The sequence below is a fragment of the Cervus canadensis genome, chromosome 19 (assembly GCF_019320065.1).
Source record: "Cervus canadensis isolate Bull #8, Minnesota chromosome 19, ASM1932006v1, whole genome shotgun sequence".
Classification (NCBI taxonomy): Eukaryota; Metazoa; Chordata; class Mammalia; order Artiodactyla; family Cervidae; genus Cervus; species Cervus canadensis.
Genome location: NC_057404.1, coordinates 42,373,271 through 42,388,480, shown reverse-complemented (window position 1 = coordinate 42,388,480; position 15,210 = coordinate 42,373,271).

Below are 15,210 nucleotides of genomic sequence, written 5' to 3'. Positions count from 1 at the left end.
AAAGAGAAACTGGAGCACTGAGGGGAACTGACCAGACCCCTGGGCGACTTCAATCTGCTTTACTCATCTTATTCCAGGCAGTAAGCGTGTGCATGCTCTTTTCACAAGCAGAGTCTTCGTTTTCTTACAGCCCTCCTGTAACTCTGACTGATTTTTCACCTGGCCAGTGCCAGACCCCAGGGCTGGGATGCCTGATATGTGCCAGAACCGCTCACTCCCCAGGGAGGAGGTCCAAGCCCAGGATATTCCCCTCCTCCACTGTGTTCCCTGCTAGGGGTGTGTGTCTCAACCTGATAGCTTCTCTTCTCTTCCTTCTCCACTCCGTGTGGATCTTCATAGCCTTGGATGTAGAAGCATCTTCCCACCAAGTCTCCAGTTTGTTTTCATGAGAGTTGCTTCACACGTAGATGTATCAATATTACTAATGTGTTCATGAGGGAAGGTGAACTCAACTTCCTCCTACTCTAGCACCTTGATCCCTTCCCCCTTCTTTTCTGTATGTTAACTAAAATTTTGTCTTCAGCATTTCTAGAGCTGATATTTTGTTTTGCTTTGTTTAAAAAAAATAGCAAAATTCAACTGGGTAAATTTGAAGATCTAACTGGCTTTATCAAAGGACTCATGCACTGGGTACCATCCTACCTAGTAAGTAGAAAGATTCTCTGAGAAGTTGTACAAAATAGAGGAGTTTTATAGAAGGATATGAGACAAGGAACTTATTACCCAGCCACCCCAAAAAGAAAGAGAGAGAATCATTTCTGGCCAGGCCATCATTTCTTGGAAGAAGAGAAGATAATGACAAGGATATTCCCTCTTCTTCCTTTCGGAGCTGGAAAGGGCCCATGTGACAGGTTATCTCACTGATGCTGAACAGATAATTCCAGATTAGCCAGTTAAAATTACATTTCTGGAAAATTTTAAATTGCAATTAAATCTAAGTTTGTCAAGAAGGAGGGGATATATGTATCTTTATGGCTGACTTGCATTGTTGTACAGCAGAAAGTAATATAACATTGTAAAGCAATTATCCTCCAATTATTAATTAAGGAAAAAAAAGACCAAGGGACCCAGAGATTCAACTATCAGGTTGATGGTACAGGAATGTCTTTAGCTGATAAGCAATAATTAATGACACATGGCAAAAAAAAAAAATAAAAAGAAATCTAAGTTTGGTTCTTTGGGTTTTAGCACAAGTGATGCCATTTTGAACCTGTGGATTTCCCCTTTAACAGTTTTAATATTAGACACTTTTTGGTAATGATATCAGATAAAAGTTGAATGTTATCAACTTCCCCTATACTACATTATCAGAAAATTTAATTAAGAAATTCATACTTACAGTTGACTTCCTTAAAAAATTAAGTTGGGGGGGGGGAGTGATTCCTTGGAAAACTGAGTCCTAAAATCTTTTTATATCTTTTTATATTTTTTAAATGTAACTTGAAAATATATTAGCATGAATTTTAGCCTTTTTAAGAAATGAGATAATGTAATCCTTGATTTTACTTATCTAAAATAAAATATGTCCAATTACAGCAATAAATTACAATATATTCTCTTCACTAGCCTCATAAGCATTAAGAAAGTTGAAAAGAAGCCCAAAATCGAGTTACTTGTGTTAAGCTCCACCTTGACTTATACATAAAGTAACTCCAGTTTCAGCCTCTGCCAAGAGTGGATATGCTGTTGTTTAGGTGCTAGGTCACATCCAACTCTTTGCAACCCCATGGAGTGTAGCCCATCAGGCTCCTCTGTCCATGGGATTTTCTAGGCAAGAATATTGGAGTGGGTTGCCACTTCCTTCTCCAGGGATCTTCCTTCCAAACCATGGATGAACCCACATCTCCTGCTTGGCAGGCAGATTCTTTACCACTGTGCCACCCGGGAAGCCAAGAGTGGAATTTTAAACCAATTGGCCTGGAATTTCCTGATCAACATTAGTGAACTAATCTACCTGATAAAACCCCCTGCCTTCCCTGAAGGGAGGTGGCCTTGCCTGAAATAATCCACACTTATAATTTCTTTGCCCCACCTTTCTGCCTATAAAGCCTTTCATTTTCCAAAGCTCCTGGGAGTGCCTTTCTACTTGTAGATGGGTTGCTGCCTGACTCATGAATTGTTGAATAAAACCGATTAGATCTTCAAACTTAGTTGCATTTTGTTTTGTAACAGGAAAGGCAACTGCTTTGCTCCGCTTTTTAATTTCTCACTCAGTAAGATAAATGATAATGGTATAAACCAGAAGGAAGGACTTTGAGAAAATGAGATTATTCGCTCCCTTTTGGGATGGCTTTTCAATTCATCAACTCTAGTTTCTACCTTCTTAGCTCCTGGCATAGGTTCAACCACATTCAACTACTATATCTAACTTGAAGTTTTAGGTAGCATTCGTAGATGTATGATTATCGGCTTTTTCCCTCTAGGACAGCATGAATGATATTACAAAGTACATAATTCTGCTCCTATGCCTTTAAGGACAATCTGTCCACCTCCTCTACCCAATAATTCACTTCAAGTTGAAGCCCAGTATTTGTTTATAGGTTCCTTTCTCCCATCTGTGTCAGATGAGTTGGATAGCTCCTTTTCTGCTGGTCTGTGCCTTCTGATCCTTATATCAACTTAAGTTGCTATAACCATGTATGACTTAAATGATAATTGAAGATTGAAGGTCAGAATACCTCTTCAGAAAAAACAAAAATTAGAACACAATTTGCAAATGATAAAGTTCTGAAAAAAAAATTGGTCCAAAAAAAAAAAAAAGATCTATTTCCAACTCTAAAGATTAAATAAACATTGAAACAAACTATTTCCCTGAGTCTGTAGGTATAACATAGCTTGCTTCATAAACTAAGAAGATTTGAGACAGAATTTTTTTTTCCAGTCCCTTCTTAGTCTTTGTCCCCTTTCTAGTATTGACCTGAAGTAAACAGATTCACCAGGTTATTTCTCTAGCAAAGATGAGCTTATTTGGGATCAGCAGAAAATTGCAACTCAAAGTCTGCAATCATTGTGAGCTACCTGCAAGTCCCTCCCAATGGCAAGGGAAGAACACTTACAGAGGTAAAAGGAAGTGTGGAGGGTTCTAGTAAGTGGAGTCCATGGCTTTTCATTGGCTGAGGCCTTGCCAGGAAAGAAGAGTTGTTCCTCTTCCTGGTGAGAAGTTCCTCTTCCTGGTGAGAAGTTCCTCTACTTTCATAGCAGGGCATGACAGCTTCCCTATCTGATCTCCCTACGCTATCTAGTTAGAATTTCTGTTTATTAATTTTTAACACTAGGAAGGGAAAACTAGCCTAGTAAGGGTAAACTTCTAATAAAGAAAAACCAATCTGCTAGTAAGACACTGCCTCCTTAGTAAGACTAGTGAAAATGGAGGTGGGATCAATTTTTTAAAAATCTCTTGTGCCTTTAGTGGGACAGGAAGAAAAACAATTCTCGAGTAGAGGATATAGGCACTGAAGTGCAACAAACTTTGCCTTTCCAAAATATGCCTCTTTCCATAAAGATTATCTTGAGCTCATACGGGAAAGAATCTGCCTGCACTGCAGGGGAGCTGGGTTTGATCCCTGGGTCAGGAAGATTCCCTGGAGGAGGAAATGACAACCCACTCCAGTATTCTTGCCTGGAGAACTCTGTGGACAGAGGAGCCTGGGGAGCTACAGTCCATGCGGTCACAGAGAGTCAGACATGACTGAACGACTAACACTTATTCTTTATATTACTTATTTACTTGTATCTTGAGCTGGATGTTTCTAAGAAACATGAGTGAGTAAAAGTTGCTCAGTCGTGTCTGACTCTTTGTGACCCCATGGACTGTAGCCTGCCAGGCTCCTCTGTCCATGGAATTCTCCAGGCCAGAATACTGGAGCGGGAAGCCACTCCTTTGTACAAGGGATCTTTCCAACCCAGGGATCAAACCCAGGTCTCCCACACTGCAGGCAGATTCTTTACCGTCTGAGCCACCAGGGAAGTCCAAGAAACATGAGACATAGGAGAATATCTGAGAACTGAGTGGAGGTTACCCTCTGGCAAGGGACACTTACCTTTATTAGGAACTCTCCATTTGTAATGATGTCTTCCTCTCCATTGGAGAAGAAAATGGCAACTGACTCCAGTATTCTTCCCTGGGAAATCCCATAGACAGAGGAGCCTGGCAGGTTACAGTCCATGGGATCGCAAAGAGTTGGACACGACTGAGTGACTAACACATACACTTCCTCTCCATAACAGGAAGAGGAAGACGACTAAGTGAAAAGTGAAAGTGTTAGTCACTCAATCGTGTCCGACTGTTTGTGATCCCATGGACTATAGCCTGCCAGGCTCCCCTGTCTATGGAATTTTCCAGGCAAGAATACCAGGGTGGGTTGCCATTCCCTTCTCTAGGGCATCTTCCTGACCCGGGGATCAAACCCAGCTCTCCTGCATTGCAGGCAGATTCTTAACCATCTGAGCTACCAGGGAAGCCCAGAAATTCATAACAGTGGAGACAGCAACTGACTTAAATCTGCAAAACAATGTTACCCTTATTTACTGTTCTTTGCCTAATTACCTGCCATAGCTGGCTTACCTCCCTTACCAGCATCATTTTGTCTTTAGCTAGAGAAGATATTTAAGGTGGTGGCTTGGGTCACTTGGTGAGTTACTCAGTTTTCTTAGGCCTCGCTCACTGATGCAGGGGGTATACGTTACTAAACCTCTGTTTGTTTGTCGCATGTTAATCTGTCTTTATACTACTGGGAGATGTTTCAGCTAAGGACCTAGAAGATAAAGTAAAAATTAGTGTTACTCCCCCATAAGATGAAAAAAAAAAAAAATGTTAGCATGTCCCAGCACAATTCTGGTTTAACAATGTGTTTTTGGTACAAAATAATTTGTTAAAATTGATACTGCCAGGTAGTTGATTGGCCATAGTGTGTGCTAAAGTCATATATATATTTGCTTGTGCATGGAAAATCACGAAGTAAGCCACAAGTTCCAATACTTTGGGAGTTTCTTCCCAGCCATATTTGTGATTCAAATTACACCAAAACAGAGGAAAATTGCAAGCTTTGTGAGACAGTGTGCTAAAGTTGTAAAGTCCTTGATACTGAGTTCAAAATTTGACTAGAATACAAGGAACTTTTACTCAAATTTGCTAACAAAGAAGACTGTGTTTAGTTTTGTTGTGCTAATATTGGTCTAACAGTGGCCCTAGGAGGAGCAAATGAGTCCCTGGGTGTTAGCTAATAAAATCCCTGTGGCTTTTGTTGTTGAGTTCAATCTCATTTCTACTACATAGGAATCATCTGAGTTTGAGAAAAACAGCAAATATTTTCTGGGAGTCCTAAATTCCAAAACCTCCATTTCATCAGGGAATGCAATGAAATGATCCAAATGAAATACAATTGACCTGGTAGCCCAGCTGCTTTTCTTTAATTACTACTTCAATGCATATTGAAGTATAATTTGTTAATGAATTTAAGCAGCTGGAATGAGTGGTCAAAGTCTTCATCTTTAGCCTTGCGTATGAATTTTTCTGCAGCTATAATTATGTGTTATAAAATGGCAAGCAACCCTATTTATGGATTGTTTGGAAGAAAGAAATTTTCCTCTACTCTTCTAGTTCTTCTGAATGGTTTAATTATATTGACATGAGACAGATTAACAGGAGAAAATCAGACAAAAATTTAATAACACATACACAGATGAGACTCGGGAAAGCTAAGTCCAAAATGAATAGAAGCCTCACCTCAAATGTCATCTTCAGACAAAATAGGACATTGGGGGTAGTGGTTTGGGACTTTAGAGAGGAGGAATTCACATGGAGAAGGAAAAGCAAGTGTTTGGAACACAAATATTTGCTGGGTCCTGCAGGGACAATTTAGTTCAACACAGAGTGGATTCTGATCTCTATGCCTCACTGGGTTGCCCCCACCACACCCAGCCCATATTTCTCTGGAGAGAGCCCTAAACAAGAAAATCTTCCTGAGTCTTCTGTTTCTTAAAAACAATCAACCTAAATTAATCCTCATGTCAAAGAGACACATTCTGGGCTCACAAACTTTGCTCCCTACAGTGTGTTCTTGGATCAGTCACATCACTACATGGGTTGTGGTAAGAATCTGGACAATTATTGTCCCTTTTTTTAGCGAACGTACAAGTCTAATGGGACAAACACTTTCGGTAGTTTAATAATTTTCCTCCAGTAGTTTAATATTTGCTCTGATTCTATTCAGTTAGAATATATTTGAAACACATGCTGAACAACCACTATGTGCTCTACTCCAAGAAAATAACTGATATCTTTCATTTTTTTTAATTTGTAATTTCCCAGGTCCTAAAAAGGATTTAGGACTTGTCCTATGGCTCAATGGTAAAGAATCTGCCTGCCAATGCAGGAGACGCAAGAAATGTGAATTTGATCCCTGGGTCGGGAAGATCCCCTGGAGTGGGAAATGACAACCCACTCCAGTACTCTTGCCTGGAAAACTCTATGGACAGAAAAGCCCAGTGGGCTACAGCCCATGGGGTGGCAAAGAGTCGGATGAGAGACTGAGTATGAGCCCAAAGACAAAGAAAAACGATTTCCGGCAGTAAGCTGATTGATTAAATCCATCACTTATTTAATCAAAAGGATATTGGTAACTGGGTTTTCCCCACAAATATACCTTAAGTAGTTAGCAAATCATGCCATTAAACTGGTAGGTTTAGGGCACAAACATTCCTGCAGCACCATGTTTAGGAAGTGCTTTTCTTTGTTTCATTCATAGTTCTTACGAAATTGCATACTTAAGTGATGCCTATGCTGATATTTTTTTTCATTTATTTTTATTAGTTGGAGGCTAATTACTTTACAATATTATAGTGGTTTTTGTCATACATTGACATAAATCAGTCATGGATTTACATGTATTCCCCATCCCGATCCCCCCTCCCACCTCCCTCTCCACCCGATCCCTCTGGGTCTTCCCAGTGCACCAGGCCCGAGCACTTGTCTCATGCACCCAACCTGGGCTGGTGATCTGTTTCACCCTAGATAATATACATGTTTCGATGCTGTTCTCTTGAAACAAAAGTCTACAAGCAATAAATGCTGGAGAGGGTATGGAGAAAAGGGAACTCTCTTACACTGTTGGTGGGAATGCAAACTAGTACAGCCACTATGGAGAACAGTGTGGAGATTTCTTAAAAAAATGGAAATAGAACTGCCATATGACCCAGCAATCCCACTTCTGGGCATACACACCGAGGAAACCAGATCTGAAAGAGACACGTGCACCCCAATTTTCATCACAGCACTGTTTATAATAGCCAGGACATGGAAGCAACCTAGATGCCCATCAGCAGAAGAATGGATAAGGAAGCTGTGGTACATATGCTGAAATTTTTTCAGTTAAGTATTTTAAATGGGTTATACTTGATTGTTGAGAAAAACTATAGGTTAATTAATACTTCTATTATTTTGTATTGAAAGTTACTTGTTTTTTTTAAATTTTTTTCCATTAATTTTTATTAGTTGGAGGCTAATTACTTTACAATATTGTAGTGGTTTTTGCCATACATTGACATGAATCAGCCATGGATTTACATGTGTTCCCAATCCCGATCCCCCCTCCCGCCTCCCTCTCCATCCCATCCCCCTGGGTCTTCCCAGTGCACCAGCCCTGAGCACTTGTCTCATGCATCCAGCCTGGGCCGGTGATCTGTATCACCCTTGATAGTATACTTGTTTCAGTGCTGTTCTCTCTGAACATCCCACCCTCGCCTTCTCCCAGAGTCCAAAAGTCTGTTCTGTACATCTGTGTCCCTTTTTCTGTTTTGCATATAGAGTTATCGTTACCATCTTTTTAAATTCCATATATATGCATTAGTATACTGTATTGGTCTTTATATTTCTGGCTTACTTCACTCTGTATAATGGGCTCCAGTTTCATCCATCTCATTAGAACTGATTTAAATGAATTCTTTTTAATGGCTGAGTAATATTCCATAATGTATATATACCACAGCTTCCTTATCCTGAAAGTTACTTGTATACATCTGTTACATTTTTTTTTTAATCTGAAACTTGAGACAAGATTTTGCTTAAAGAGGTTAGTATTGAAGCTCAAAGCAAACAAAAATGATGCACCAAAAAATCAAACAAGAACAATTCCAAAGAACTCTATATAACTGCACAGGTAGAGAATGGTTTTAGCATTGAAATTTCTGTATAGAACAATATTGTAAATATTGAGAATGGTTTATCATTTTCAATTGCTTCTTATTATTTGTCTTATCTCTTCACATTAAATCACAACTCCCTTAAGATTGTCTTTTATTTCAGTTCTTATTCTGCAGCACTAGAACTCTGCTTCACAGCAATAGAGTTCAAATCACTGATCATCTACTACCCCCCTCCCCCCACCCCTCTGGGGAATTGTGAAAATACAAGTGAGATTCAGGATCCCACAGACACCCTTAGAGATTTTGAATAAATCAGTCTGCAGGGAAGAGGCCACAGAAGTTCCACAGAGAAATCTGATGGCCAGCCATAGAACTGGTTTACAGCACATAGAACATGGTGTATGGCCACAAGCTGTGCTGCTGTTGGGGCCCAGGGCAGACAGCCAGACCCCAAATATGCCTCAGCAGCACATTGATTATTTTGGATTAAAGTTACTGCAGATGGTGACTGCAGCCAGGAAATTAAAAGACGCTTACTCCTTGGAAGGAAAGTTATGACCAACCTAAACAGCATATTAAAAAGCAGAGACATTACTTTGCCAACAAAGGTCCGTCTAGTCAAGGCTATGGTTTTTCCAGTGGTCATATATGAATGTGAGAGTTGGACTATAAAGAAAGCTGAGGGCCGAAGAATTGATGTTTTTGAACTGTGGTATTGGAGAAGACTCTTGAGAGTCCCTTGGACTGCAAGGAGATCCAACCAGTCCATCCTAAAGGAGATCAGTCCTGGGTGTTCATTGGAAGGACTGATACTGAAGCTGAAACTCCAATACTTTAGCCACCTCATGCGAAGAGTTGACTCATTTTAAAAGGCCCTGATGCTGGGAGGGATTGAGGGCAGGAGGAGAAGGGGACGACAGAGGATGAGATGGCTGGATGGCATCGCCGACTCAATGGACATGGGTTTGGGTGGACTCCAGGAGTTGGTGATGGACAGGGAAGCCTGGCGTGCTGCGGTTCCTGGGATCACAAAGAGTCGGACACGACTGAGCGACTGAACTGAACTGAACTGAAAGTTACTTAAGAAAGAACTAATGAAAGCGGGACACTCTGACTCCCTGAAAGCAGGAAATAAATCTCAGGTGAAAGGTGCTCTCCCTGTATCTAGAGATAGAAAGACACTCACTGCCAGAGACAGGAAACTAGGACAAAAAGCCTCTATAAACAAACTTTGTCACTTCTCTAATTTGCTACCTCAAGCCCAAACTTTTATCAGACTCATCACTAACTGAGCATCCCAAACCTAAGTTTTTTTATCCTGTCATTCCTCATAAGTTAATTGGCTTTTTGTCTAAAAAGTATAAAAGCTAACTGCTTTGGCCAATTCTTGGGTCCTATTTCTATGAGACCTCTGTGTAAACAAATTTGTTTCTTTTTCTCCTGTTATTCTGTTTTATGTCAATTTTATTACTAGCCCAGTCACAAGAACACAAAAGATATAGAGGGGGAAATTCCTCCTTCTCAACCCTGTCTTGTCATTTTCATATTAAGTATCAATATAATAATACATTAATGTTTGTTATGTATAAAGTGACATCATTTGACTTGATTTAAAATCTAGGCATTTTCACCAGCAATGACCTTAATTTCCTAGCTATTAAGACTAATTTCTATTATTCTACTTTAAGTAAATATAACTTAATAAAAGTGACAACATCTATCTCAGATATCTTGGACATGTTAACATAGTTTCACTTAAGGTTGAAGAAAACTTTTCCCCACAATATTTTATACTTTTGTTTTGACTTCTTTAAAGAATCCTCCTGCAATGCGGGAGACCTGGGTTCGATTCCTGGGTTGGAAAGATCCTCTGGAGAAGGAAATGGCTACCCACTCCAGTATTCTGGCCAGGAGAATTCCATGGACTGTTTAGTCCATGGGGTCACAAAAGAGTCGGACAGGACTGAGCGACTTTCACTCTATCAAAAAGATTTTCTTTCTTTTTTTTAATACATAAGTGAAAATGCCCTGCTCATTTAATCTCAAATTTCTGCTTTAGGATTCTGGCATATTCATCTAACTTTACCTCTACTCTTCAAAATTATATACAGCAACTGTGCTGTGCTGTTGGACTCAGCCGTGCCCAACTCTTTGCGACCCCATGGACTATAGTCCACCAGGCTCCCCTGTCCAGGTGGGAGAGGGGAGGATAGTATGTATGTGATTTTGGCAAAGGGATACATGCAATCAAACACACACCTCAGTAAAAGGTTTTTGCTATTCCCAAGGGACAAATATCTTACTTAATGGTTTTATTTTCATACTGTTGAAAGCTGAGCACAGAAGAATTCATGCTTTTGAACTGTGGTGTTGGAGAAGACTCAAGAGTCCCTTGGACTGCAAGGAGGTCCAACCAGTCCATCCTAAAGGAGATGAGTCCTGGGTGTTCATTGGAAGGGCTGATGTTGAAGCTGAAACTCCAATATTTTGGCCACCTGATGCGAATAGCTGACTCATTGGAAAAGACCCTGTTTCTGGGAAAGATTGAGGGCAGGAGAAGGGGACGACAGAGGATGAGATGGCTGATGGCATCACTGACTCAATGGACATGGGTTTGGGTGGACTCCAGGAGCTGGTGATGGACAGGGAGGCCTGGCGTGCTGTCGGACATGACTGAGTGACTGAACTGAACTGAACTTAATGGTTTTATTGCTTTTATAAGGGTGGAAAGATGGAAGAAGTGAGTTCATAAAAATTTCCCCCGCAATTATCTAACAGGCCAATTCTGCCAGTTTTCCCAAAGCACAAAGTGTCTCATGCTGATTTTCCCCTTGAATTCTTTTTAGGATGTATTAAATACAGGTCAGTGACTGCAGTGGCTACTTGATTCTTGCAGAACCAGATGGTGGGCAACACTCAAAACCCCCTCCCTTCTGGTATTAATTTCAACCAAGTTTGGGAGGCATTTTGTGACCAGTTTGTCCCACAGTACTAGGAATTCTCACTCCCAGATCGGGGGGATTTCACTGATAGATCACTCCGTGTGCTGTTACTGCACCAGGCCCTGTTAACAGTAGCCAAAGCCTCTGGGCTGCCTGTTTTACTGGTCTGTTATAATCCAGAAACTGGTTCCCTCTTGCTCTTTCCCATACCTAGAGTTACATTATTAAAATCACTGATATTATAAAACTATATATTTGATCAATCATTTCAAGTTGCCTAGTCATCATTATTTTAATAGATGCTCAGTCATATATTTGGTAATGAAAGAAATGATAATCTTATAAAACAGACAAAATACAATTAATACAGCTAGCAACATTAATCAGGTCATAAGTGAATATTTAAGCTAAGGACTTTGATTAGGTGTGGCTCTATCCCCAGGTCGTCTGGCCCAGTCTGTTCTGTACCAGTCACTACCTTTAAAGGAAATGATATACTGGCATTGTGCACAAAGTTCATCAAAGGTATCTGCATGTACAAGGCAAGTGGTGGGTCACTGTGACCCCTTACTGGATTGAGAAAGGATTGTTATCTTCTAAGGAGCTACATGGCTGGTGTCAGACGAAAAACTGATCTCTATGGTTGACCAGGTATTCTGCCATGCGGGAGGTCTGGTTAATGTGTAATGCCGATGCACAAGACACAGTAGAGGGCAGAGAGGAGGCCTAAATGGACAGAGGAAAATTTTATGTTTAAATTTTTCTTATCTTGACTTAAGATATGAATTTTATTTCATCACTTCCATCTACCTGCTCCCAGAATGCTTCACCACAACCACACTTCAGCCAGTGAAAACGGAGCAGGGACACGGGACAGTGCCTACCTTCTCTTTAAAAACACAGCCTGGAAGTCACACACATCACTTCTGTTCACACTTCTTTGGCCTGAATGCAGTTACATCAGCATACCTAGCGGCAAAGGAGACTGAGAAATCTAGCCTTTAGTTGGGCAGTCATGTACTCAGTTAGAAATTATGTTATTGAGGAAAAAAAGAAGAATGGATATTAGTGGGTGAGTAGTGGTCTTTACCATCCATCAAGAGTAGGATACTTTAACTACATGAGAAGAAAATTGCCCCTTTTCTTCATAGGCTCATATTAAAAAAGACAAAATCTTCCATTTAATATGATATTAATGCAGTAACTGAATATATTGGTTTTTATTCAAATGATAAAGTATTCTTATTATATGTACATTCATTTTGCTAGGTACTAAAAAGCTCACAAAGATATAAAAAGTATAATTATAGCTCTCAAGGAGTTTATAATAATGGCCGATGTGGGTTGAAAGGCATAAAACAAACATGAGCATTTACATAATTAAGTCAGAAAACTAAATAAGGCAAGTGCCATCAGAAATATGCAATGATGCTAGTTTCAGAGAAATGAAAGTTTGTATTTAGTTATAGAATTCATAAAAGGATAAAATAGTACTTGAAGAATGGTTATAGATCTTAAGGCAGAAAAGAAAGAGGACATGAAAAGGCCATACTTTAAAGATGGAAAGCTTTAAAATCATTTGAGGTAGAAGTAACTCATTTTTATTGTCTCAGAGGAGTAGTGGTAAGAGATGAGGTCAAATTGCTGGTTAATAAGCATACGGTGGATAACCTTAAATGTGAGGCCTTTACAATCCATTTCAAAGGGAATTAGGAGCTAGTGAAAGTTTAAAATGAGGCATAGCTTGTAATCCACTCAATAGAAGAACTCTATTCATTTCTAAATAAAGAAAAGATATTCATTCTTATCCAACATCTTGAGCAGTGACTCATGAAGTGCCTGTGAGCTAAAACATTTGTGAATCACTGAGTGGGTGATAAAACATGTACCTTAGGAAAATTAATCTACAAGCAGTGTGTTGAATGAATTGGAAGGAGATTATCATACTACTTGCATCATTATGATTACAGTTAACATAACATTCTGTTAACATTTGGTAAGAACTATACTCTGTGCCCAGTTTGTGTCAAGCCTTTTGCAAGCCTATCTCAATACTAACATCAATGGTATAAAGTAAAATACATTTTTAATCTCATTTTATAGAAAAAGAAATTGAAATTCAGAGGGTTAGCAATTTATCTAAAGTATCCAAACCCAGGTCACTGATATCCTGTCCCCATATACTTAACACTACAACTGTGCTCCATCTTTCTGAGAAGACAACTGTCTTCTCAAATAAAAAGATTTCAAGTAAGGCAAAGTCAGTCTTCTCAGGTAAAGCAAGGGATTAATCTCAGGATAAGAATGTGGGAAGTAGATGTAGAATTAAATTTGTGAAGAGGAGGCTTTAAAAAGCCTTGATCTGATTCTATAAGCAAATTAAAATACCATTGTATCTCTGGCCCAAATGATGCAAAAAAGAGTGGAATCTAAGTAACCTAACTAAGCCAGAAGCGGAAAAATACCTAAATTCTGTAACCTCTAACCTTCTACATGGCAAAAACAAAACACTCAGCTCCAGCTAGTTTTACCATTCTGTCCTTCCTAAGGGAGAGGGAAAAACTTGAAAAATTCTTATGAAGTTCATGGTCAAGAGGCATAGGCTCAATAAAGGACTAAGACCTAATCATAGAAATAGAGAAAGGTTTCCTTCCCCAGCTTCACTACCACATTACTAATTACAGCAGTTTGGTTTACCCAGTACATTATGTCTGGTTATCGAGAAAATTCTAACACATACCAAAAGGCAAAACTTTGACAATTTGAAGGGATAAAAGAGGCATAATAATCAGATGAGGCAGGGATGTTGAAAACAAAAGCTTGGGAATTTAACTACTATTAATACTATTAATACTCTAAAGACTCTAACAAATAAGTAGAGAGAATGCAAGAACAGACAGGCAATGTAAGCATAAAGGTGGAAATCCTTAAAAGAAAACCAAAAATAAATGCTAGAAATCCAAACTACTGTAACAGAAATGAAGAATGATTTTTATGGACTTATTAATAAACTGCATGCAGCTAAGGAAAGAATCTCTGAGCTACAGGATATATTAACAGAATCCTCAAAAGCTGAAGAGCAAAGAGAACAAACATTTAAATAAATAGTGAACTATTTAAGTACTGTTAAACAACTACAAAATGAGCTATATACACATATGGGAATACCAGAAAGAGAAGAAAGAGAGAAGGTAGTAAAAGAATTATTTAAAATAATAATGACTGAGAATTTCCCCAAAATTAGTGTCAGATACCAAACCACAGTGGCTCAGACAGTAAAGAATCTGCTTGCAATGTGGGAGACCTGGGTTTGATCCCTGGGTCAGAAAGATCCCCTGGAGAAGGGAATGGCAACCCACTCCAGTATTCTTGCCTGGAAAATCCCATGGACAGAGGAGCCTGGCGGGCTACAGTCTGTGGGGTTGTGAAGAGTTGGACACGACTGAGCGACTAACACTTCCCACTTCACACCAAACCACAGAGCCAGAAAGCTAGAGAACGCCAAGCAGATAAACACAGAAACTACACCTAGGCTTATAATTTTCAAACTATAGAAAATTAAACACAAAGAAACAATCCCAAAAGAAGCCAGAGGGGGGAAATGCCTTATCTACAAAGGAACAAAGATAAGAATTACATCCCACTTCTCCTCAGAAACTATGCAAGTAGGAAGAGAATAGAATGAAAAACTATCAGTGTTGAGGGAAAAACCCCACCAATTTAGAAGTTTGTACCCTGAAAAGTTATCCTTCAAAATTGAAGAAGAAATAAAGACTTTCTCAGACAAACAAAAATTGAGGGAGTCTGTTGCCAATAGACTTGTGTGCAAGAAATGTTAGAAGTTCTTTAAAGAGTAGAGAAATAATATAGTTGAGAAACTTGGAAAAACACTGAATAAGGATTAAGTAAAAGTAAAATGAAAACTTTTTTCTTATTTGTAACTGATCTAAAAGACAACAGTTTGTTCAAAATAATGATTCCAGCAATGTATTCCATTTGTATGCACATATGCATATATATGTGTGTGTGTGTGTGTATGTGTGTGTGTGTGTGTGTGTACACATCATGTCTGTGTGTGTGTAAAGGAAATGGATGACAGCAGGGTACAAGGTATAAGAGGAAGGAA